Below are 27,809 nucleotides of genomic sequence, written 5' to 3' on the forward strand. Positions count from 1 at the left end.
CAGTCAATTTTCCGCTCTATAGAAGTGTTCAGCTCCTGCAGCAAGAGCTTCATCACAGACTCAGTGATCGGTCTATCGGTGGTTGATGGGTTTGCAAATGTGCGTTGCATGGTGGGCCCCTCTCTAGTCAACGGGGTAGTCATATGTCCCTGGGAGTGGGTCACCTTCCATGAAAGCGGTGTGGGAGGAAGGGAGGGGGTATCCACCTCTAAGAAGGTACCGGAGCCAAATGCCGACGTGGCAGTGGCGTCCACGCACCTTTCCGCTGTGCGGTGTGGAGCTGGACTCACTGCAGAGGTGTTATCAGGTGACGAGTCCAACGCCAGCATAGGGGCCGGGGAATGTAATGTCCTGTTTACCTCCGAATTTGTTGTTGCAGGAGACTGGTTGGAGGCGGCCTGTTTGGTACGTCGCGGAGGAACATGCTGGGACGGACCTGCGGCGCTGCACTGACTGTGACCGGCGCCATCTTGGATCCTGTCGGTGGCGGATACAAAGTCAGGTATTTTCCTCAGCCCCTTCTTCTTTCTGGACCGGGTCATGTCTGAGCTCATAGAGTAGCCTGAGAGGAGTTCGGTGCAGTAATTTCGGGTCACGGGAGGTTGTTTGAGCCGTTGTACAGCCGGAGCTGGCGGGAGCTCAGGACTCACACGTCCGTCCTCATCGGCAGCTAGACACGCCCCTGATGAAAAATAAGTTTTGACATGCCATCAGACATGTCAGGGAACTGGGGAGAGGACGGGATCACCCCCCCCCCCCCAAACACACCCTCACACCCCTGGTAGTGTCATAGACTTACATTGATGGACTAACGGTATAACGAAGATATATGGCCAGGGAGTGATTGACACGTTCTCTCCCTGGCTATATCTCCAGATCGCACCAGGTGTCAGCAGTGAGACCCAGAGTGATCAATAACTTTTGCCGCGATTTAACTGACTGCAATGTAATGCATTGAAGTCAATTAAATGATGGACGTCCAATGCACACAGTGTATAAAATGACAGAAGTTATCTCTGCGGGCGCCAAAATAATGATCATGTAAATTATTTTTGGATGTCTTTTGCAAACAGCGGACTTTATTTATTAGTTGTTCAGACATAGTTTTACATTTTTTTCACCGCCCTTTCTCTGCTTTTTCTATTAAATTCAATGGATTTTTCAATTAAAGACACACCCAAAGGCCATTCAGGACATAATTAAAAAAATTATAAACGAACAAGAAAAAACATTGTAGGAACATAGCCTCAAGGAGCAAGAATGGGGAACCAAGTCTTTCTGTCCTGGGTGTTAAAACCTAGCACCATAATAGGGTTTCATTCTGATCTCCCGTTTTAGGTCCCTTTTTCTTCTGTGTACATCACTGACTTAAAATCACAATTAAAAAAAACAAACATGGCTGATAGCTCACAGTCTCAAAGGAATGGCTGGAAAACTTTAAATATTATTAGGTACAATCCACATTACTAGAGATGAGCAAACTTTCCGAAAGTTAGGTTTGTCAGGTACGTCATACTTTGGAGAAAAGTTTGGGTTCGGTTCAGACAAACCCGAAACTTCTCTTTATTAAATTTTCTTAAATTTTTATAGGGAATTAAGCAGTTGCATACAGTTTCCTGTATTCTAGCTTTGCATAGACACAATCCTCATGTATGCCGATTGCTTTCTCCCTGCCTGCTTGTTTCTTTGATATTTACTTGTTTTCATTTCAATTCTGTTGTCAGAAACAAAAATAGCAACATTGGACTAAAAACAAGCTGTACATAAGTAAATATGCACAAAACAAGTTGTCAGGGGATGCCAGAGTGTCATAGGAGGACACAGGGGGAGCTTGGACAGGTAAGCATAGGCTCTTTTTTTGTTTTTTTGCAGCCGCCATTTATTACTGGTCAAGTATAGTTAAATAACATAATAATAAAATGCTGGGACTTGATGACACCTCATAGACTGCTGCCTAAAAGTCCCTTTCCTCCACTGTGAAAAGGTAACACAGTTCAGCCTTACAGCACAAACATATTATGTATCCCACCTCCATATATATATATACTGTATATATATATATATATATATATATATATATATATATATATATATATATACAGATATAGCCTGTGTTAGCTTGATCACAGTGACGCATTTAACTCGATACTCTAATTGACTTAACATACCTCCATGACACAATTGTTGCGTCAGGGATCATGTTAACCCTGGCTACAATAAAATGAAAGAAAAATTCCAAAAAAGGGGATATAAACACAAACAAATAAATAAAGCACTAACCAAAAATAGTAAAGAGAGAGGAACATCTTCACAAGTACAAAATGAGCAGAGACAGATTTTTGTTACAACCTAATGTCATCATGTACCATTGATACGTTTAATACAGTTAATACAGTTCGGCCAATTATGCAGAAGGAACCCAAGTTTTGCCGATTGTTTCAAAACATCCCCATGTTAGTTCCTAAAAAAGGAAGAGCCATTGCCAATAAGGTGATTAACCCCTTTAGGACCTGACTAATTCATTTCATTTTTTTTGCGCTTTTGTTTTTTCCTCCTCGTGTTTAAAAGGCCATAGCGTTCGCATTTTTTAACCTACAGACCCACATGAGCCCTTATTTTTTGTGCCACTAATTGTACTTTGCAATGGCAGGCTTGAGTTTTGCATAAAGTACGCTGCAAAACCAGAAAAAAATTGTGTGATGAAATTGAAAAAAAAAAATGTAATTAAAACCCTTTTTAATAAACTAATGTTCCTTTAAAATTGCTCTATTTCCATGCTTATAATGCTTTTATCCCTTGGTCTATGGGTCTGTGTGAGGAGTCATTTTTTGCACCATGATCTGTACTGTACTATTGGTACCTTGATTGCGCATATGCAACTTTTTGATTGCTTTTTATTACAATTTCTCTGGATTTGATGTGACCAAATATGCACAATTTTGCACTTTGGAATATTTTTTGCGCTTGTGCCATTTACCCTGCGAGATTGGGAATGTGATAACTTAATAGTTCAGGCGATTACGTGTGCGGCGATACCAAACATGTTTATTTATTTATTTTTATTTATGAAATGGGGAAAGGGGGGTGATTCAAACTTTTATTAGGGGAGGGGATTTTCTACTCATAAAAAAACATTTACTTTTTTACACACACAAGTCCCTGGGGGACTTCTAGTATGCCTGCTCTGATCTCTCATAGAGATCTATGCAGTAAAGTAATACTGCATAGATCCATGAGATACTGTAGGCACTCTATTGCTTTCGGCTGCTGCAGCCGAAAACAATAGAATGCTGAGCCGGGATCAGACCCTGGTCCAGGTCAGATGCGGGGTTCACTCCTTTGTGACGACGTAGCGCGGGGGGCGCAATCCCCCCCAACTAGACACCAGGGAAGAGGAAATTGAGCATTTTAAATGCAGCTGTAAGCTCTGACAGCTGCATTTAAAAGCCTAATTAGCGGGTACGGCGATCTGACTGGTTCAGAGCGGGGTCACCGCGTAGCCCTCCTCTGAACTCCCCCACCCGCATGAGGACGTACAGTTACGCCCTTGTGCGGGAAGGGGTTAAGAGTGACATAAAAAAGATTAAAAGATTGTTCATCCATTATAAAATGAGAATATCTTCAACATCCAACACAAGGATATAAAATTCAGATAAAAGGGTTCCATACATGCAATACACAAAGCTAAGTACATAACATACAACACTCATTACTGTACCTAACTGCAACAACTACAACACCTAAGAAGTGATGGTGCCGACTCAGTGTCTGTGCAGCCGCCACAAGAGCACAGAATTGTTTGACATAAATCAATAAATATTTACTTTTGCAATTTACTCCGGTATTGGTGAGCTGACTCATATCTTCTGTTATAAAAGACTGTACAATGAAATTGGAGGTTAACTATGGTGGTCTTGTACCCAAAAACCTCTTGAACCAGTGTAGTGAGTACTACCTCACACCAGACAGCTCCTGTGGGTATGCCTGAAGGGAATATACCTTTTAAGGCTATGTTCATATAAATATAAAATATAAACAGAATACATCTGTAATTATCAGGTAAAAATACAGCCGTATTTCCAATAAAATAATGCACTCTTTTGAAGTCAACTGGAAATTGTAATTTTGCAACAGCTAGAGGGACGCAGGTTTCCCATCCCTGCTTAATAGAATAATGACCATAATTGAATACAACCGTCTAAATTGTCATGCTTGCAAAATACAAGTGACTGGACGGCACACTTTGGTGCATTTAGAGAGAAGTACAGACAAGAGGAGAGGGGACTGGCAGTATAGATTTACAGTTCAGTAAATTCATTTGTGTTTTTATTCATAAGTCTATAGTGTCCTGTGCTGGTAAATACAAGATTGTGGGATAACCCCTTTAGCAGGTAATTTCTGATATACTGTACCTCTATTGTATACCGCAAAAATGAATGCAATCATTAAAATGCAACTTTTGTATGAAGAAACAAAGCACATTAAGAGTGCACACTTATATATGTGCATATATTAGACCTAATGGTGGCTCGCTGATCTATGGATCTATCTAAACCAAGAAGATATGTATAATAATTAACCATATTAGGCCGCTAATTGCCTCTTGTCATTGCACTGATTGCCGCTGCACTAATGACATCTGATTAAACTAATTGGTTTCCTCATATTTTATGTTAAAATCCTGGAATGGGAGGAATTAAATGGATGTAAGGATTCGCATTTGAAGTCAAAGCACAATAATAGACCAGTGTTAATGTAAGAAAACATTACCATAAATGCAATATTGTTATATGGTAATCTCCTCTGCAATCAATTGAACTAGTCATAAATGATTGCAGGTCCAGGCCTATTTTGGCAATTGAAACCACAGAATTGTTTTCTGCTTTTGTTTCACACCATTCTGGTAGGTACAACTTTTTCATTATTCCTTTTTTGGGAACTTTTTTATACAGATTTTTTAATGGTATTATTTTGACCATTTTGGAGCACAGTACATACAACTTATTGAATCACTTTAATGTACTGATTTGAATGTGTTACCTTTATTCTATTAGTCGGTTGGTTCAATCATAGAGATTAGACTGTATCCATGTTTTCCTAGAATCTTATCTTCACTCAATTGCTACAAGCAATTGCTGAGTCTGGACAGGACCTGAAGCAAAGAAGAAGCAACGGGCTGTAAGTATAAAGGGTCAGTTTTCCGCCATCCCATTGCCCAATGAAGGTATTTACAGGCCAGTAAAATGCCCCTGTCAGTTGTCGCAGCGGGATCTAAATGCTTAATAAAGGCTGATTTACATAGAGAAAACTTTAAAAAAATTTAAGGTGTTGGCCATTTTATAGTAAAAAAGTTCAGTGTACAGTATTAGTAAGTGTACTCACTGTATATACAGAAGCTCCCTGTGTACAACTAAAATATGCTTCAACTTATTTTAGTTTTTAAATAGGAAATACAATTGCACAGGTATGTTCACCCAACACACATGCTTTTCAGAGTGCAGATGCTGTATGAAAAAATATAAGTCTTTTTCCTGCTCAATCAGAGCGCTGTCATCTTATAGAAGGTGAACGACGTTGCGGAGGCATCTGCAGACATCAACGCTTGCCTACGCAATGCCGTTCACCTTCGTATTACACACGTATGAGAGAACCTGTTGCAGCTAATTGTGCTTTATTTGGCCTCATACAACTAAAATCACAATCCCCTCCTCCAGACTGGGCTGCCCTGTTCTGTGGTGAGTCTGTCTTATAAGATGGCCAACATGGAGGAGCATGTGACTTTTCCCTGCCCCCCAGTGTCCACCATAGGAATATACAGGCTCAGTGGTGGACAGTGGGGGCAGGGCATGGTCACATGCTCCTCCATGTTGGCCATCTTATGGACAGACTCACCACAGAGCAGGGCAGCGGAGGGGATTGATTTTGGTTGTATGATGTGCACAGGGCGCTGCTATCAGTATACACAGTGACTACACTTACTAATACTGTACACTGAAATATTTAACTATAAAGTGGCCAGCCCCTTTAAATATGTTTATTACAAAGCTACTTGGATTAACCCCTATTGATTCATTTAAAACAAAATTGTGACAGTATCTCTTTAATCTTTAATAGAAGGATAAAGACTTATTGTCCCAGTAAGGGACACAACTTTTGTTGTTTTGTGCTTTTTTTATATTTATATAAAACTTATAGTTACTCTGATAAAACTTTGAATCAAAGATGAGTTGTAAAATTATAGATTGCTCTGAATGTTCCTTGCACACCCAGATGTGCTGCAGACAATGCAGATGCTCATGAGTCTGCCAGGCTGGAAACATTGCCTCAATAAATAAATGGACTCTATTAAATGGAAAACAACATGTTCCATACCACAATTTAATTATAGTTTTGTAAATTTTGCCCACTGATGTAAGTTATTAAAGTGCAGAAAGGTAATTAGTCTTTGTACAGTTGGCAGCTGTTGTCTCCCCGCTAGCAGGGAACATTCCGAATTTAGTACTTTCCTCAAATGCCAAGATGTTATGATTAATCCCCCCAAATATACACTCATAATTACATGTATATGCAAACATAGCATTGTCATTAAAGTAGTGGCTGTGAAATAATATGCATGAAATACTAAAAGGACTTCTCAGATCTATAATTACATCAATTTGTTTCTTATTCCTTTACTGTTAAAGGGGTTGTCCGGCGAAAAAAATTATTCACAGAATAACACACATTACAAAGTTATACAACTTTGTAATGTATGTTATGTCTGTGAATGGCCCCCTTCCCCGTGTCCCACCACCCCCACCCGTGTACCCGGAAGTGTGGTGCGCTATACATTACCTGTCACGTGCCGACCACGGTCTCCGATCTTCAGTAGTGACGTCTTCTTCGGGAGGCCAGCGGATCTTCCCGAGTGCTGGCCGCCCTCTGCAGCGTCATCCGAAGCTCAGCCGCGATTGGCTGAGCATAACTGTGCTCAGCCAATCGCGGCTGAGCAGCTGATGACGTGGCCGCGTCATCAGCCGCTCAGCCGCGATTGGCTGAGCATAACTGTGCTCAGCCAATCGCGGCTGAGCGGCTGATGACGCGGCCACGTCATCAGCTGCTCAGCCGCGATTGGCTGAGCACAGTTATGCTCAGCCAATCGCGGCTGAGCTTCGGATGACGCTGCAGAGGGCGGCCGGCACTCGGGAAGATCCGCCGAACTTACGAAGAAGACGTCACTGCTGACGATCGGAGACCGTGGACGACACGACATGCGGTGAGTATAATGCACCACACTTCCGGGTCTAGCGTGGGTGGGGGGAAACACGGGGAAGGGGGCCATTCACAGACATAACATACATTACAAAGTTGTATAACTTTTTAATGTGTGTTATTCTGTGAATAATTTTTTTCGCCGGACAACCCCTTTAATATGAGCATAAACTTGGGTGAAACATCGACAATGTGCCACCTCATTCCATTGCGTAAACTCCCAAGTGCTCGTTTACTAGCCACGCTCTTTGTCAATCATATTCTGTGCTTGCATGGTGTTGCGGAAAACATTGTTTCCGACAGAGGTGTCCAGTTTGTGGCTAGATTTTGGAGGGAGTTTTGTGGCAAGTTGTCTTTCTCATCTGCCTTCCATCCGCAGACGAATGGGCAAACTAAGAGGGTCAACCAGTCTTTGGAACAATTCCTGTTTCGTGGCTAATATTCAGGACAGATGGCGGGACTTCATTTCTCTAGCTGAATTTGCTATTAACAATCATGAGCAATGTTCTATTAAGATGTCACCATTTTTTTGCAATTATGGTTTTAATCCTAGGTACTCGTCCGTTCACTCCGCCGAATCTGTAAATCCCTCAGCTGAGGCTATATTTTCTAAACTGTGCACAGTTTGGGCCCAAGCTCATCAGAGCTTGGTTAAAGCCCAAGAGTCTTACCAAAAGCATGCTAACAAAAGACGCATATCTGGCCATCAATATGTATTAGGCGATAAGGTCTGTCTCTCAACTAGAAATCTGAAATTGAGGGTACAATCAGGAAAACTGGCTCCCAAATATATTGGGCCATATACTATTGTAGAGGTAAGTAATCCTGTTACCTTCAGGTTGAAACTACCTCGTCTCTTAGGATTCATTCAGTATTCCATAAGTCTCTGTTGAAAAAATATGAGCCGCCAGTATCCCCATCGCCTCCCCCTGCTCCACTTATCATCTAGGGTGAGTTGGAGTATGAGGTGGAGAAGATTCTGAACTCTCTTTGGGTACAAGGCTCTTTACAGTATCTGGTCCACTGGAAGAGCTTCAGACCAGAAGAACGTACATGGGTTGCGATTAGGGACATGCATGCTCCTCATTTGGTCCACAATACCATGCACTTAACCTGTCTAAGCCTGGTCCAGTAGATAAGGGTCCTGAGGCCCCTCTTAAGAGGGGGGGAAATGTCAGGAACTTACCTTGCCGGGATCCACGTGACTGTCAGCCGGACAGCCGGCACACAGCTGAGCGGCTTCATACTCAGGCTGAAAGACGGATCTCTCTGCCACTCAGCCTGCAATGCCGCAGCTGTTCCATAGCTGGATTCAGGAGGCCGGACCAATCAGCCTTTGGTCGGGGCTCCTGATCCAGTATAAATAAAAGTCAGAACCAGCTTCATATCGCTGGCTATTAGGTTAACTCCTGCTCCCAACTTCACCATGTCTATTCCTGCGTACCCCATCCTAATTCCTTCTGACTGCTCGACTCGTGATTCTGACCCCCCGCCTGACCTGTGACTATCTTTTGTATTACCGATTCTGTACTGCGTTGCCCGTGTGGTTTGACTTGGCCTGTTCACTACTCTCCATTGTGTTTTGTTTGTCTGTCTTGTTTAGTGTGTCATGTACTCAGTGTAGGGAACATCTTCGTGTCCACGGCCGCCTGGGGCCGGCTGAGACAAGTAGGCAGGGACAGTGGGTGGTTCAGACCTAGGGCCCACTGTCTGGTTGTGTTTCTACCTCTCTGCTCTGACAAATAGCTTTTATTTAATTAAGAGGATGCCAGGGGAATGTAGATGGGTAACTATTGTATACTTTACTAAATCAGCTAAATAATTTTTTAGCTGTTTTAGTAAAGCTTGCTTAGATTCAAATTTTCAATCGGATACTCGATAAAAAACGAATCTTTCGAGTACTGCAATACTTGATTGAATAGCTACTCAATTGAGTATTGCTCGCTCATCTCTATCTGCTACTAGTTTCTACTACGGAATATGCGGTGGACTCTGCATGAAGTTCCACCTGTCCCATAGATTCAAGTTCCACCTGTCCCATTCCTGACTGCCATCATCTTTTTTGTTAGTACTTATAAGAAATTTTGTTTCCTTGCTTGTGTCGTAATTAGAATTGATTGAACTTAACGTAAATTAGAGTAAGTTTGGGTTTGCCGAAAGCTGATTGCTTGCCATTTGAATCCCACAGTCTAAAGGTGAGGAATGTAGCTCTAGGGCTGTCTGGAAAAATGGATTCAGCCTATTCCTATAGTGCAGCAAAGGGAATGTGATTGAGCAGGAATGCTTAGACTATATTAGTACTATACACCTGCCAGAATAGACTATTATGCTGTCAGTGGCTGTTGTTTGAGGCATTCATATATGTAGACATAGCAACACTTCTGAGAAATTTTTATTATTTTTACCTTGTACAGAAATGATTTTAGCAAATCTCTTCTTAGTGTACATTTATCCTCAGCTTGTTGGACCATAACCACCAGTTTAAGTGATTGTTACTCGTCATCACAGTGAATTAGTTTTGTGTATTGTATGTATGTAGTGAAATGACTCATCTTTTTATATGCAGTGTTCCAAAATACGTCCTTGGATAGTGACTTACTGGCATCGCTCCCTTTGTGTTCCACTCAACAACGGCTATGTAAAAGCAAAGCCTTAATTGAATCAACGTTGCCGTCCTACGTATGCTGTGACATCAGCCGCATTTTAGAGCTGACCCACTTAATGGGGTTTACTTCACTCTGCACGTCACTTCCACTACGCTTGATAAAATAAAGTTTTGTCTCTGGGAAACCTTTAACAACAATTGCAGTGTCACAATCAATTAAAGGAGACACTTAAAAAATATTGTAATACTGAAAAGATTAAACCCATTAGATTGCGTAGATAATGATGACATTAGATCCCTGTTTAATTAAAGAAATACATAGAGATTCAAGGACAGGATGTATACTATAGCATCCAGTGAAACATTTTTGAAGGCATACACAGCAAGGACAAATGGAATTTTCAAGTGTGTTAACCTGAGCTGTGTTTTTTTTTTTCAATGTAGAATTAAAAATTATTTGTTTCAAAGCAACCATCCAGTTAATAAGTTACTATTGTTTATTAATATGTTGCTGTTGCTTAAAAAAAAAACTTTTGTCATGTCAAACAGACATGTCAAAAGTTTTGATTGGTTAGGGTCTGGTTAATCAAACCTCCAACCGCCGCCCCCCATCACAGCAAAGGAAGAGGTGAAACGCTTCTCCCTATGTCTCACTGCACTTTAAATCTGTAGGATGTAACCTCCATAGATTTACAGAGCCCATCATCTGCAGCGAGATTGGGGAGCACAACAAGCCATTACAACCAGTGCTCAGCCATGCGCTTCTCTCAGCTCTATATAATGATCACTGGGATGAAAGCTACACTTTAACCAACTTTAACCAAAAAGTTAACTTTAAAAAAAAAACTTTTGATGTGTCATAGTAAATTTTAATCAGTGTGGGTTGGATGCTGACATTTTTACCTATTACTAAAAGGAAGGAGCAGAAGTGATCTGCTGCAAACTGTGTCCCTTCATTCTTGAGAGACTATAAATGGATTCGCTTCCACAAAACATATCCTAATAAGCAGTGCTAACATACTAAGGTAGGATCCACATCCTTGTGACCTTCCTCTCCTCATAGTCTGTAAGCTCTTGCTAGCAGGGCCCTTATTCATCATTTATGGTTTAATATGATTTGATGACTTAATAATTACCGATTCCCATCATGAATCTCCTCTAAAGGCCACAATTCACAAAATGAATATTGGCCGTACTTGGCCGATTACCAGCAGTTTGGCCGATTATGGTTTGGTGTAATAGGACATGTTAAAAGACCATGATCATGCACAATGTTGACTGATCGTGGGCTTTTAACATTTTGAAACAACACTATCATGTCAGTAATGGTCTGCTGAGCGTCGCTTTGCAGTGGGAGAGTTGGCACTGACTTCAATAGGCAGCCTGTACGATCTAAGGATTCTTCAGGCAGCTCCCCCGCTGCTCCCTGCTCCTCCCTGGTCCTCCCCACTAGCTGTTTGTGAGTGTAATAGCACAGACAGCGAGCAGGGAATGAAGGGTAAGCGAGCACTGACCTGACAGAGCGGTGCTCGCTTCCCCCTCATAATCGGAACATGTAATATGGCCTTAATTCTTCTCTATTATATACTAAATCAGACATTGCCATTACGACAGCTGAGAATATATTCTTCTCTCCGCTTATGCATTATTACAGTCATTTGCTCATTTGTGTACATGAAATTTTGGAAACTTTTCTGCAGATTATGTAATAATGTCAAATTCGGCAACTCCTATGAAGAAAATCAAGTGGACTGTACAAACAGAATCTTACATAGTTACATAGTTACATAGTTAATATGGTTGAAAAAAGACACATGTCCATCAAGTTCAACCAAGGAGGGGATGGATACAGGGAAAATATTGTTTTTCATCAGCGTGCAAGTGACTCATTCACCCTTGTAGATAAATAAGCTCTGCGGTCCAGATAAACAAGAGTAAATAATGGCATTATTAGAAAAAATAAACTAACACTAGAGTCACAGGCGGCAACAATTACTGTACATATAAAGCAGAATTACTAAGTACCAGCATAAACGAAGGCCAAAAGCTGCATACGACGTATTTCTAATGAATCACAGGCAGATATTATAAACATATTGTATGTATCACCCTGTTATGCAATCACTATTGTACAAGTGTAATATACATCTGTATTAGGGTATTGCAGCACACTGGGGTCACTTTCTTATTATTAGTGAAAGGAACGTTAGTGAACAGGAATTTAAAAAAATCTGCAATACTGGTGTTTTTTTTTTTCTTTTCATGTTTTTTTCTTTTCGAGTTTTTTCAGTGTTATCGTGATCTATGCATAGAGCCTGCCTGAGAGCATACTCTATACATAGATTGCCCATCCGACAGGAGGAGGTAAGTGACTTACCCCCACCCCTCTGTACAAGCGATCGGGACCATGCTGCGGGGGTCTCGATCAGTCAGTTACAATAGCTTGCCCTGTCACTGAGTAGCTTAAACGCCACGATCGCTATAGATCACAGCATTTAAGGGGTTAATAACAAGTAGCTGCGGGATCGCAGCTGCCTGTCATTATCCTCGGCCCCCGGACACTGATGTTTCCGGGAGTGCTCTCACTGCAGTGGTCCCGCACACATCAAAAGCCCCTGAAGTCATGAACGTGCATATACATTCCTACTGCACAGGGTATGTGCAGCAGGAACGTATGTCTACGTGAAGGGGTTAAAGATGTCCTGGCTCCAATTCTGACATGGCTATTGTAGTAATTACAATTCTTAAAGTGCTTAAAGTGACACTGTCACCAGCTTTTTGCATTATGACTTCTCTACACAAGTGTAAATGGTAAATTTTGCAGTTTTCATACATTATTTTATATCGTATGTCATGGTGCTTGTTCCAGTTAAAAGTGATCTTTTATCATCTGTGCATTGTACCCCCTGGATGGGACTTCTCGCCCGTCCATAGATGATAAAAATCCCTTTTTACTGACATATAATGTTAGGATCAGGACAGAGAGACACAAGGACAGGTGAGCCCTGAAGCTGGCACCCGCCCCACTGCCCCTACCTGCTTGCCTCAGATGCTCTAATTAGCAAACGGACAACTGGACGGCAGTCCCTGATCTCACTACAGTGAATACACAAAACAAGACAATACATAACACAATAAAGGGAAGGTCAGAAGTCCGAGTCAAAACCAGCCAAGCAACAAAGTACCAAATCGTGTCCAAAAGAATAGTCAAGTAGTCAAAGCTCGAGTCAGGTAACCATAATATGAATGCAGGAACGCTAGATCAAGTAACACCAGGCAAGCCAGGGACTTTCCCAGGCGAAGCATAGTAGACTGGGGAGGATACTTATAGGTCCCAGACTCAAGATTACTGACAGCTGATTGGCAGAGTCAGCTGTCAATCTACAATCAGTTCAACACACAAAACAGCTATGCTGATCAGCCAGGGGAGTGAAACCCTGGCCTCTGCTACAACACGGAGTAGCAGAGCAGAGTAGGTAAAAAACATGAGAAGCAGTCCGGCTGCTATGGCCGCCGCCATCGTCGTGCCCCTAGCAATCGGCCTGAGCGGTTATGTATGCTTTGGCTGCACGCATCGGCGACGCCGGGAGCCGAATGCACGGTCCAAGTCCTAACATATAATATAAAATCAGGTATGAAAACGTCAAAATTTACCCTTTACACCTGTGTAGAGAAGTCATAATGTAAAAAGGGAGTGACAGTGTCACTTTAAGAACTCTATATTGTGCCATTCCTCTTTTATTCCTCTTGGAAATGTATGTTGACAACTGGGCGTTACCATTTCCTGTCAATAAGGTGTATCCCTGCCCAGAAGGACAATCCTAGCACTGTCTTGGACAATGTCTCACAGTGTTGGGGCACAACCAATTATCAAGGGTAATGGCAATGCCTAATTCTCCATTGATTGTCTACCTATCGAATATCATTGAATAAAATGGTTAAGGTATTTAAAAAGAAAAGCCATCTTTAAGGTAATTAGACTATATGTACAACAAATAACAAAAGGAAAATGAAAAAGTAATAAGCAATAGAGACAATACATTTATTAATGGAGATAAGGCTGTCGCTATTTGAATAGCTACTTCTGCTCAGCATTTTTTGGCAGGAGGCCTTCACAATCACAATATGGTTGGACATAGCATTGCTTCTAGTTGTATGGCTTCAGCTCCATTGTTTTCAGAGGAAATTGACCATTTAAAGTTGAATAAGGTCATGGGTTCAGATGGCGTCCACTCCAGGGTGGTACAACTCTGATCTGTGATTGCTGCCTCCCTGACGGATCTGTGCAACCAATCCCTCCTAACAGATGATTGAAAACTGGCCTCTGGTATACCCATTCCCAAGAAGGATAGAGCCCAGCCACTACAGGCCAGTTAGCTTGACATATGTAGTTTCTTAACTCTTTCACAACCTGGGGTCATTGATGCATCAATGCCCAGGTCGTTTTTGGACATCAGCTTATGGGATCATAATAATCCTATAAGCTGACGTCCCTATGTCTGCCCCCTCTCCTCTGTCCCCTGCCACTGTTACAACCCTCCTTCGCCCCGCTGGCCTCCGTAGCCAGGATCACTTCGCAGAGCCCTAATGGACAAAAGACACAAAAAATTCTTCCTCCGTAGAGGAACCCTATAGATGCTGCGGTAGTGCTGACCACAGTATATATAGGTTTAACTCTCAGTACTGGAGCGCTGCACCGGTGCTTAGAGTTGCGGCGGGTCCCCACCTATCACTGATAGCCGGGACCCACCACGGATGACATACTGTAGGCGCAGCTTCTGCGCTTGTGTTATCCTCAATCGTAAATTAACATCGCTGCAGCATCAGGCATAGGCTGATTTACATAGGTTAATTTACAGTGCAGCAGCGGGAAGAAGTTAAAAAAAGATATTTGATCACCTAAAAACAAAGAATTTAATGCATCCAAACCAGCATGGCTTGACTGTGGCAGATCATGTCAGAGTAATCTTAATGATTTTGTTCACAATGTCATAAAATGTCTCAAAAGTGGTGGTGTGGGTATTGCCATGGCAGATCTGGACTTCAGCAAAGCCTTTGATAAAGGTCCCCATGAAGAGCTGATAGAGAAGTTAGTGAAAACTCGTCTTAATCGCTTCATAGTTCAGTGGATTTATGGCTGGCTGAAGGATAGATATCAGAGGGTTGTTGGTAATGGTGTGTATGCTGAGCAGGGACTGGTTACAAGTGGTGTACCACAAGGGTCTGTTCTGGGTCCTGTTCTAATTAATCCTTTTAATACTGGTCTGATTTTGGTTTAGGACTACACAGGCAATTGTCTGCTGAATCAGGCGAGGAGCTAGCAATCATTCACTCATTGGCTGATAGGAGAGGTTTTCTATGGGGATTTGCTACTACTCTGGATAGTCGAGGAGTAAGCAGAGATACGGATTGTTCTTGTACTTTAAGTCAGTGTTTGTTTTTTAAATACATTTAAAGGGGTTTTCCAGCGCTACAAAAACATGGCCACTTTTCCCCCTACTGTTGTCTCCAGTTCAGGTGTGGTTTGCAATTAAGCTCCATTTACTTCAATGGAACTGAGTTTCAAAACCCCACCCAAACTGGAAACAACAGTAGGGGGAAAGGGGCCATGTTTTTGTAGTGCTAGATAACCCCTTTAACATTTTGGGGGAAATTTTGTGGCAAATTGGAAAAATTAAATTTTTCTACAATTAATATGTTTGTTAGAAGGATATTCATGCCACAAATATTAGTCACTAATTCACATTTACGGGTCACTACAATTACAGTGATACAAATTTGCATAGTTTTTATTTTAACTTTTACCACTTTGGAACAGTCAAAACTATTTTTTTGAAAAAAAAAAAAAACAACAAAAATTGTCGCCACATTGCAATATCCATGGTGTTTGTATTTTTCTTGTGACATAGCTGTTTGCAGGATCATGTTTTGTGGGAAGATGTATAGTTTTTATTGATACCAATTTTCACACATATACATGATCTCTTTTATGTTTTTCTGAGGGAGACCGACAAATTAAAGCAATTATAGCACTGTGCTTTTTTAAAATATATTTTTATAGCATGAATCATGTGGTATGAATGATAGTAGCATTTTATAGCTTGGGTCGTTACGGACGTGCCAATACCAAACATGTTTATTTTTTTATGTTTATGAAACTATTTATTTTGTATGGGGGATAAACTGCCATTTTATTATGGGGGGGGGGGGGGTTTACAGCGGCATTTAATGGGTTAAACTACCCAAAGGGGACTGTTCTCTGCTTTAGGTACTTACAGTGGGAGTCCAGCTGTCACACTGAGAGCTGATCTCCCTTGATGCGGTCACAGGAGTTCAGAATTTATTTATTCCAAAGGCGTTTGTATCAGAATAAGGCCTACTTCTTAAGTCAGTAAAAAGGCGTATTGGCAGTCACTAACAGGTTAAATCAATGTTATCTGAACCTGAAAACTCCGCTTATTATTCCCCATAGCTGCATTGTTAATGTACTATTAAAATCCTTATGTAAAGAGAGTGTTGCTGCCACCTAGTGGTTGTATCCTGTTAGAATAAGCAGGGAGGAATAAACTTCTACTAGCCTATAGACTTACATTTAAAAAAAAAAAAAAAACCTCCTCATAAGTAGGAGGTTACCAGTATAATTCCTGCCTTTCTCAAAGGGTTTATCTAGAAATGGGACTTTTTAGTTACATGGTAGGTGGTGATTGAAAACAATAACCTACACTGATCTCCCTGGCTCCGGCATGGCCACCAGTTTTGCACTATGCCATCCTCGCTGTGCGACTACTTCAGCCACTGGGGATGCTAACCAGGATATCCATTACCTTCTGGGACCTGTTTGGTTTAAGGCTAGGACTAGTCATCTACATCACTGGGAGAGTTACACCTCAAGCATCCTGCACTCGCAGATTGGGCATTGCATAGAAGAGACAGAAATCCAACCAGTTTGAATTAGTTTTAGTCGAGATTAATTTGTGAGCTGAATCTGTTACTCCTAGCCTAGATCCTACAACAGGACAGAGATTAACCCAACTGTCCACTACAGTGTATCTCAGGATAGCTGTTTAGCTGTTGGGATATATGTTAAGGCTATGTTCACACAACATATTTTATTGTATTTCTATAGTTAATACGAGAAAATACGTTGGGCGGGTGTCTATGGGATCCCGGCCGAAGCATATACACATAGTATACGCTTCCTCCGGGACCCCTAGCGGCGCCGCAGACATGTCAGTTTTTTGCGGCCGCGATTCAGTGAATAATGGTCGTAGAAAACCATGTCAGTGCACACTATGAAGTGAGCGGCTGTGGCCGCTAGCTTCATAGTGTGCAGTGAAGAGTTCTGATGCAGGAGTGCGCCGAAAGATCATCCGGCCGTACCGGGGAGGGGAGATGATCTTTTCAGAGACCGGCTGCTCTTACACCATATGAACATAGCCTAACACCGTATTTGCCTTTGCCTTTTTAAACCAAGTAAAGAGAAAATTAGTTTATATATTTACTGCATTGCATTCATCTGTGAAATTGGCGATCTACTAGTGCAGCCTGCCTGCCTCAGACCCCATTTGCAGCTATTTCAATTAACCTTCTAAAAGCCATATTCGCTATTGGCGACAAAATGTAAGGGGTTAAGTGAATAGCATTATCACTGGGGTCAGTCATTAAAGGTGAGTGTTGGATGCTGATAGCAGTAGGCTTCCACCGTGTATCAAGCAAGCCCAGCTCCTGAGCTCATCTCATACAGCCTCAACACATTTCTGCTACATGTATGGTGGATGTTGTCAAGGGATTGAATATTATTCCTCCTGTTCTTCTTATACTTCAACCTTGCAAGATGTTTGTCAATATGATCTCAACTAAACTAAAGAGAATACAAGAGGTCAAGCGAACCTCAGAGGCCTTAAGGTGCTTGTGAATGTCTTGTTTGATCTCATCATCAGATCAGCCACATCTCCAAGCCTCCAACATGTGAGAGTTCCCTTCCTCATGGCTTTAATACATTTGCTTTCATAAAAGGAAAAGCTCTTGGCATATTTAGACATTTCTCTCGGCTGATAACGTTCTCTCTCAGTAATTGTGCAGGGTATATTTACTTCCCAGATAAGAAAAAGAAAACATTAAAGCATCCTGTTTTTCATACCAAACATATAGTCATTAGAAATAATTTCATCAAATAAATCTGAAGAAGGTCTGACAGTAAAAAGCTGCAGGCAATTCAGATTTCCCATAGCTTCCAGAGTCCAGACTGGGAAAACCCATGTGGTCCATTGCTGCTGCACCATGGATTTTCCAACGTTGGTTCTGGCGCACATGTATCCATTCTTATAGATTTAAAGGGCCTACACAAGAGCTGATGATGATGTCACACTTATGTTACACAATCATTATTAACGGCCGTCATTATATAAAAAATTGCATTTTTTTACCTTAAAAAGACAGCCTTAAACTGCAATTTTGTACATATAGTTTATTATGAGAGTGTTCCTTTAACCTCTCCCCAATATTTCTACATACTTAAGTACACTGTAATAAGTTTAAAGGGCAGAGGACTGTACAAACAAGTCAAATTTCCATATTTTTTATCCCATACAGTGAGCACTAAAAATGAATTTAAAAAATACCCATGTCTGAAAAATAACAATAATAATCTTTATTTATATGGCAGCAACAGATTCCACAGCACTTTACAATTCTCTGAGTACATACATAGACAGATCAGACATACTCCGGTAGTCATGAAGTAAGAGAGGGCCCTGCTCATAAGAGCTTACAGATTATGAGGAGAGAGACAAAAGGAAGAGGGGCAAAAATGCTTTATTGTTATTTTGGGTCAACTCACATCCCATGGTGGTTCTTAGAACTAAGTCCCCTCTGCCCACCCTGGTCTGACGCTTGCTGCCTTATGATTGTTCACTTCTGGCAATGTCACAAGGGGGAGGTGGAGGTGGGGCGTGAGTTACAGCATCGGACTGAGGTCAGGAAAGAAGACTCAATGGCCAAGGAGCCTGTCCACCAATCATTAAAAGCCTTTTTTCACCTAATGGGGCACTTTTCTGAAAGGTACAGCAGGCAAAATATGTACAGCAGGCAAAGTATCTGATAGTGGCAAAAAAGCAACCTCCCCCCACCCCCCAAAAAGGGGGGGGCGATTATAGTATCATTATAACTTTTTTTTCTGACAGGTGCACTAAGAAGAAATGTACAGTATGCTACACAGATGTGCATTGCTTTTTGTCCCCCCCCCCCCCCCCAAAAAAAAAAAAAAAGTATCCCTGGTATCTCTATACATTAATGTATCCAGCAATAATACTGTATAAACCCTTATAAAACTAACAAAAGTACATCTTTTACTAAGATCTTTTAGGAACAGAAGTAAAACTTGAAAAAATAGGAATCACTATGGTGGAAGGGGTTAAGAGCAGGAAGATGACCATGGATGGAATATAACAATTTAAGAAATATACCAGACTGGATGAATCTCTGGGAAAAAACACAGGCTCAGCAATGGGGGTTTTATTTATATCTTAGCTGAGCTCTTGCTGACATTTGCCATTACAGCTGTAGATTTACATGCACAGAATTTATCTAAGGCTTCGGAGACCCAAGAACACGCATGTTATGTAAATATTTATCCATGATTTACAGTCGGAAGTGACATGCACACTCAGCTCTATAGTGTTCAGACCTCGAATTATGGAAATTCTATGGAAGAAATGTCACTTGTTAATAAGATGGGAGATTTACAAATCCCTTATGTGACTCTAAGGCTACAAACACAAGCGCCGGATCCGCAGTGGATTTCATGCTGCAAATTTGCAGCTAAATCGGCTGTGGATCCTTTGCTGGTCATTCTGAATGAGAAAACATACTCGCAGCGGGATTAACATCATGTAATGGGTTTCCGTGGCCACGCAGGTATACCACGTGATCGTGAAGTCCCATGGCGAGGTCCAGGTTTTACGATCGTGTCCATGTCAATCCCAAGGGCCTTCTGAAGGGTCCCGGGATTGCCATGTATATGCATCTACACAGTCATGCCAGAGGCTGTGTCAGCCTGAAAAGTAAACATTTCCTACAGGACATACAGCAGCTGATAAGTATGGGAATACTTATGAATTTTAAGTAGAAGTAAATTTAAAATCTATATAACTTTCTAAAACTAGTCGATTTGAAAGAAATCATTTAAATTCCAAGGTAATGGGAAATGCTGGAAAACTAGACATGTCCACAGATTTTACATATTCCCTTAATTTTGTGAGAGGTAGCATAGTATGTAAAGAAATGAAAGCAGGTTTTGTCACCACTCCCCATTTAATCAGCACTATCCTTTCTTGCATGACAGAATGCTGAACCTATAATCAGGCCCTTTCGTTACAGTGTGATGCCTTACAAAGAAGCACTCTGTAGAATCTGCAGGTGTCGACTTCTAAAAATAAAAGCAGACAAAAGAAATTATAAATGTCTTTCAGTTTCAGAGGCTTCTTAAAATAATAGCCGGGTACAGCAGAAGTAGACAGCAGTAAATTATAGTTTAACACTTGTCACAAATGGCAGCCCTGAATGCTAGCAAGACTGCAGCCATGGTGTCCTTCATCCTGTGAAGCTTCTAGCATGAAGGTACCAATTTAAATACGCTTACATCTATAGTGCTAATAGTGTTAAATGGCTATTACTAAGAGCAAGAGCAAAATACTAGTGGAACAATCACACTGACCTTGGAACCCAGGTTTACGAAGGCATTAAATTAGCTGAGTTTTTATTTACATTATACAGAGGCTAACCATATGTTTCTCTGTAAGGAATGCATTTCAAGGTATAAGAATCGGTAAATTTTGATATAATGAATTACATGTTTTAGAAGCCTATCTATCAAGAAGTTGCAGTTAAGTAGGAAGGTTTAGCCAGTTCTATACATACACACACCAGACACTTCTTGAAGTTAGGGAGTTGGAGCCTAGCTCTAGACCAGTGAGGAGGTGTTCTAGCCCAGCTCTAGGCCAGTCAAGTGTGTTCCTTTTCTTAGTGTCAGGGACTATGGCAGTCATGCACTGCTGAACTTAGCAGTGGGGACTTGAGATAAAGAAGCAACCCCCTTGCCTGTGGCGTGAATTTGTTTGTCTGGACAGCCCCCTAAAGAAGGAGAGGAAAGAACGGGTTATCCGCAGTAGAGCACAGTGCAAGATAGCCGCTCTCTACTGAACTTCGATCGACTAAGTAGGAAGGAAACTACTAGTTAGCTACCCTCAGAGACAGAGGCCCGGGACTCATACTACTGATCAGGGTTTTCACCAATCTGGGAGGCAAAAGGCAGTCAAATAAGACAACTAGGACTTATTTATACGAGTACGAGGAGTTCTTCAAGATATTTTACTCACTTCACCTACATCCCAGTGTACTTACTTATTAGGCAAGGGCCCTTCTATCTGGCCCCTAAACTTTATACATTACCTGTCCAGGCTGCTCTTCACAGATGCACAGGGCTCCTCTTGTTCTGTGCATCTCCCGCAGGTCCGCAGCCTGGATAGGTAATGGATAGGTAATGTAATCTTCTTTGCATATCGTCAGCGCCGGCCGCACACCACTATTACACTTAGCGATGCACAATCGGAGCCCGACAATTATAGGTCAGAGCCTATATCAACGATCAGCCGATGACAGTGATCATCGGCTGATAGTTGTCTTTATTACACAGAACGATAATCGGCCGGATAGGGCTGATTCGGCTGATTATTGTTCTGTGTAATAGTATCCTAAGCCTGGATAACCCATTTAACTGTTATATATTTAATAATTTGGGAAATATTCTATGCTATCCATATTTCAATGACTGAATGACACAAAACTTCTACTTCTTACTAAGTCAGCAGCAATATTGGAGAATCATCAATATAAAATTATAGATAGATATATAGATAGATTTCTGTATGTAGTACTATATGCTTTTGCAATAAATATGTTATATAAAAACTATTTACCATTAAACCTTTCAGAATATGTGAAATTGGAACACGAAAACCTGCAATGAGTGTGTAAGGTGACTTATATATAGACCTATTTATTTATTCAAATAGCTTGTTATGGTTCCCAACTGTAATTAAATTCAATCTAAATCGTAAGGAATTCCTTCTATTAACTCAACACTGCTCCACCTAGACAGAGCTCCATTCAAAGGATTCGACTGAGTTCATCCCGTCAAACCTTCAGCAGATTAGACTGAGTTCATCCATTAAAGGGGTACTCCGTCGCTGATAAAAAAAAAACAATCAATCAATCAATCAATCAATCATACACATAGTTTTCCCATTTACCATCCCTCCTGAATCTGTCTCCGTTTGAATTTCCTGCTGTTTGCAGGTCCCTGAAGCACCAGTTGGTGTCTTCATGTTTTCTTTGCTTCCTGGTTCGGGCTTTCCCATGATGCACTTTGTCTCCTGTGACGTCTAACTGACTCTGTAAAACTGTTAGATGGCTTACATCTTGCTCAGCCAATCAGAGCTGAGCAACCTTAGTCATCTGACAAAGGGAGGTTGGCCTAACAGGGCTTAGACCGGCTGCCACAGAAAAGCCTGGGGTCAGCAGTCATTAGATAAGAATGAGTTCACTTCACTTCCTGGTGGGAGGTTCAAGGGAGAAAAGATAGGGAAGGGGGGGCAGATAGGTGATTGAAGCATATTACAAAGTTATATAACTTTGTAATGTGTTTCAGTTACTGGGAAAAAGCTTTTCGCTGGAGTACCCCTTAAATCTCTCATTCTTCTCACCTCCTACATGAAAGTAAAAGGATAATTTCCAACATAACAGGCATGCTTCTCAGCCATAGAGTAATCGACACCCACGTTTTCATTGGAAGGACTTATATTTTTTCTGTGTTTTGTACATACGTTCTCAGGGTATTATCTTCCGGTGTCTGTGACAGGATGATGTACATGGTGAGGAATTTTCATAATTGTCTCCTTCACATTGAACACAGCAGGGAGGATGTTTACAGTATTTATGTGCATTGTTTACATAGGTCCTTTCTTATTTTATATCTGTCGGAAATAAGACTTTCTGTTATACATTCCAGGATTACACTTGTTATGTTCTTTAAAGTGTCACTGTCATTTCGCAAAACTTTTGATCGGTCCAGGTCTAAATGTTCAGACCCGTACCGATTGGTAGAATGAGCGTGGAGAGGACCTTCCTGCAGCTATGAACTATGTAATAAAGACAACAATCACTCAAATACAGATCATCGAATAAACGTTGTCTCTTGGCAGCCTGTCCCTTCAGAGACTAGACCAGAAGTGTGCTGCAGCTGATGGTGGGATGCCTTAGACAGAGCTAGAGGACATAAGTATATCTTTTATAATTTTACACCAAAGTACGGGCTACATGGACATCACTAACAAGATATATACAGCCTTTGATGTCTGAAAGCTATGTAATAAACTCTGCAAGCCAGTAGCAATCTAGCGGATCAGCGCTCACTTAGCTGCAACATTGGGTCATGTTATATGTCCCAACACTCCTACTGACTCAACACAAGTAGACTCCTTGTTATCATCTGACATCCCAGGTACCACTTATATGGAACTGTTTTGGCTGAATGCCTCTGCACGATGAAAGAAATTTAGATTTTTTTAGGTAAAGTTACCTTAAAAATCTTGGTTTTCATCTGCACATAAATTAGGTAGGTCACCCCAACTTGCACCAGGCATGACACTGTTAACCAGGAAGTACCCAATTGGACCAAAGCACCTAGGACCAAAGAGCCCACTGCAGTCACTGTAACATCTCAGCTGCTGATTTAGTGCAATGTACATCTCCAGTTGACCATAGAAGGACTGTATCTTTCAGTTCTATTGTTAGGTACACTTTAATGTCCAGTGCATACAGATTTAGGCTGGGTTCACACTACGTATATTTCAGTCAGTATTGTGGTATTTTTTATAAGAAAATGAAGAAAGAATAAAGTATTTAAAAAAAAGACGAACTTAAGTATCTTCCGCCTTTTCTAGCACCAAACACTTGCAATTAAAATTACAAGAGAACTGTCTATATTCATAGAAGGCCTGTCTGATACCATGTAACCTCCAAAAGGCAGGTGTTGCTTTATTAAACAGAACTAAAACTAAAGAAAGTTTCTAGCAGACATCTTGTTTTCACTTGTCTGCTGTTCCCTTACATCATGACTTAAAAACAAATGAGCAGATCTGTTTCTATAAATCTTCCAGCAGTGTCGTCCCTTGACAATTCTTTGATGTTTCTCAAAACAAAATGATGTAATTTCTCCTGCATAATAATCACTTAACCATCAAAGAAAAGGATGTGTCAGAGAGAGAGAGAGAGAGAGAGAGAGAGAGAGAGAGAGAGAGAGAGAGAGAGAGAGAAGCTCTATACAAATGTATAAATTTACAAGAACACTGAAGGAATTTACCCAAGCGCGGATTAAGGGAATGGTGATAGGGGGTGGGATAACCCCCATCTCCTGCAAGGGATCGCTGAACTATCTTAGATGGGTACTGTAAATACCAATAAATAATGTTAAAATAGCAGAGGATGTGATATACTACATTTTTGCAATTTACTTGCTTTATTGTTTTGCCTTGTTTCTATATAAAAACAATGCTATACATTTGCCCACTAGGTGTCTCCCTTACTAGGAACCAGAGTTTGAGTTTCGTCACTAAAGCCATTTGGTCTTTTGTAACATCAAAAAGAGACCAAATGCAGGAATGATGTCAGTTGTCCCTCTGCTCTGCACAGACTGGCCCAGTGACGATGAATGCTGATAGGCCAACAGCTGGATTCGCCCCTGTACACTGCTACAACTAAACTAACTAATATAAAGGCCCATCCATAGGTATAGAGTAAAATGTAGACATATCAGCCGCACAATGAGGCACTAATTTGACTACTGAAACTGCACACATTATGACAGGTACACTTTAATGCTTTGGCTGCTACTTCGAAGACAAACTTTTCTTGGTAATAAACTTTATAAGGAAAGCAGCACTATGATACCACAGCCTGGATGTAGATGAGTGCCAGCCTCATTGGACTAAACATACGTCCAGTTAAACCCCAAAAAAACAAAAAAAACACAGGAGACAGCACTTCAGTGATTAAACATGTCTTTTTACTCCCCACCGCTACTGCAACATTTTGGCTTTACAGGAAGCCTTTCTCAAACATGTATAAGTTACTGTCAGCTAAATAAGCGATATTTATGATTTGTTGTTGCTTCAGCTCACTATCTGTTTAATCAAAGATAAAGCAGTGTGTCTGGCCTGGATAGTAGATCATGAACGGGTCAGCTCTGCTACATCATGCCTAGGTCAGCTCTACTACATCACGTGTGTGTTGTACATCCATGTAATTTAACAGAGCTGATGTGCACTTAATTTAGCAGAGCTGATGTGCACTTAATGCATCACTTTGCTACGTAATATGTGTATCAGAGCTAGAATGGCACACTAGGGTGATGTGATGCAAAATCAGTAATAAAAAACAGAACTGTGTTTACTGTGCAATAGTAATGACAGCAGTGGCCAGGAAAGAAAGCTATGGGGGCAAGTATGCAAAAAGACCAATCAGGAAGAAGCACTGCATGATGGAAAATGTAGTTTCCTCGCTGGCGCCATCTTGGATATAGACCAGCTTTTAGAAAAACTTGTAACTTGTAAGCAGTTAGAAAGACGGTAGACGGCTCAAAATACTCAGGGGGATTTCAAGACCAGCTTGGGGTTTGGGAGCATTTCATTTTTCAGCTCTTAGGTGGATAACCCCTTAAACAATCAGAGCTATGTTGGCGACACAATATTAGGCAAATGGTTTATCCTTGTGACTGATCAGTGAGGACTCAACTAAACATAAATTCTATACTGAAACAGTATGGCCACCACAGCCACATAATAAGATGTCAGTAGGTTTGAGTTCCTTGTATAGGTTTTGTATTGGGGCCCATCAGCTTAACATGATGCCTATGAACAAGCTCTTTGCATCTATCTAGTACTGGGGATTCCTAGCTCCTGCAATCTCTCTGCGTTTAGAGGCTTCTCCATAAAATGGATTATTTATTTAAAGGATGAAAAACTGATGTTCTGCAACCAGCTAGGGGTTTAGAAGAATTACTCAGCATTCATGTAGAATGAGAAGTTACAGCGCGCTGCAGCAGATGGCTGACTTCCTTTATTTCCATTAATTTCCTATTGTACGTTCCACTCTTTGAACAGCTGTTGGAGACAAACCCTCATTACAGGGACAGGATGCTGCGCAGTATTTTAAGCACAAGGGACTCAAGACAAAGATGGTTCAGAAGATGGTGCATTGAATGCATTACCAATCAAAGTGGCAATCGTATTAGGAAATGCAAATACAATGGGGCACACGCATCACTACTTTATAATGTAAAAGCTGGTCAAAGAGTTTATTAATGCTAAATTTAACAAACAGCTGGGCCTTGGCTTCATGTACAGTTCCTAAAGGATTGCTGTACTTATTCTCATTGCTTAGTAGTGTTTTGCAGCCCACCAATGAATTTAAGCTTTGCAAATGCTCAGTTTCTGTCTGTAAGGCTTGTCACAGGAAGGAGGAAAAAGGGAAGTAGTCCAGGCACTTGGAAATACAGCAGCAGAAAGGGGAGCCCAGAAAACCCTTTTAAGTGTTACAACACTGGCTGGTCACTGGACTACAGAACTTGATTGTGCTTATAGCATTCACTTTTCCTAATAACAGTCCTAACACTCCAAGTACTCAGATACCCACAGGACTGGGTATCTGAGTACAAATAGGGCAGAATAGGGTGACCAACCAGTCACAAGGAATCATAAAAGCATGTTGTTAGCAGCTGCTATGCTGCTCACCTCCGTCATTCTTAGAAAGAACATGGGGAGTTAATGCCCATGCATTTTCTGGAATGAATTCTAGCAACATCTTAAAGGAGAAGTCCGGCCAAAATTATTTTTTTATATGTTATTACTGATGGAAAGTTATACAATTTTCTAATGTACATTAGTTATGGGAAATGCTCATATACTGCTATTTCCCTTAATTTAGTGTATCAGGAAGTGTTAGAATTATCTCAGAAGCAGTGATGTCACGACGAATGGTGTAATTCCTATGGAGTGTCAAGCAGGTGGCGCACTATATATAGAAGTCAATGAGTACCATTGACTACTATATATAGTGTGCCCCTGCTGGACACTCCATTGGAATTACAATGGATGTGTATGTAAATGTAATATACAGTGTTTTTGATTGAATACATTTATGAAATACTTTGGGGAGCAAGTGTCCTTGCTCCCCAAAGTATTCCATAAATGTAAGCAATCAGTACATCACAGTAAGCCCGCCGAACCGCCGCCGCCCGCCGCTACCGAACACCCGCCGCCGCTCAGGACTACACTCAACTACTACTCTCCCCACCTGCTCATAGCATGAGCAGGTGATGGGAGAGTAGTAGCTGGGTTATATCTCTAAAATCGCCACCGCCGCCACCGCTGATGCCGTGCAGGGGAGCCGCTCATCACTGCAGCCATTATCCCCCTCCTGCTGCTTCTTCCTTACACTATCTGATGGCTGACTCCCTGCCTGGCCGCCAGCACTTGTGATCGGAGAACGGCAGCCGGACGGGGAGTCCGCAGTGGCTGCAGTGATGAGCAGCTCCCCTGCGCGGCATCAGCGGCGGCGATCTCAACTACTACTCTCCCCATGCGCAGTATCTCTGAGATCGCCGCCGCTGATGCCGCTGATGCCGTGCAGGGAGCTGCTCATCACTGCAGTCATCATCCCCCTCCGCTCCCCCCCTCCTGCTGCTTCCTTACACTATCTGATGGCTGACTCCCTGCCCAGCCGCCGCTCTCCGATCACACGTGCCGGTGGCCGGGCGGGGAGTCAGCCATCAGATAGTGTAAGAAAGAAGCAGCAGGAGGGGCATGATGGCTGCAGTGATGAGCGGCTCCCCTGCGCG

At 41.5% G+C, this 27,809-nt stretch overlaps 1 long non-coding RNA gene across 1 annotated transcript in view; it reads right to left on the reverse strand.

Annotated features, from left to right (window-relative positions):
• The window catches only part of LOC138787347 (uncharacterized), a 105,130-nt gene extending 82,856 nt beyond the window's left edge, over nucleotides 1-22,274 (reverse strand). Inside the window, exons 1-2 of the long non-coding RNA XR_011362348.1 lie at nucleotides 22,165-22,274; nucleotides 5,041-5,152 (exon numbers count right to left, since the gene is read on the reverse strand). This is a non-coding gene — a long non-coding RNA (uncharacterized lncRNA). The remainder of the gene's footprint in view (nucleotides 1-5,040; nucleotides 5,153-22,164) is intronic.
• Nucleotides 22,275-27,809: the final 5,535 nt, after the last annotated feature.

The sequence above is a fragment of the Dendropsophus ebraccatus genome, chromosome 3 (genome assembly GCF_027789765.1).
Source record: "Dendropsophus ebraccatus isolate aDenEbr1 chromosome 3, aDenEbr1.pat, whole genome shotgun sequence".
Lineage (NCBI taxonomy): Eukaryota > Metazoa > Chordata > Amphibia > Anura > Hylidae > Dendropsophus > Dendropsophus ebraccatus.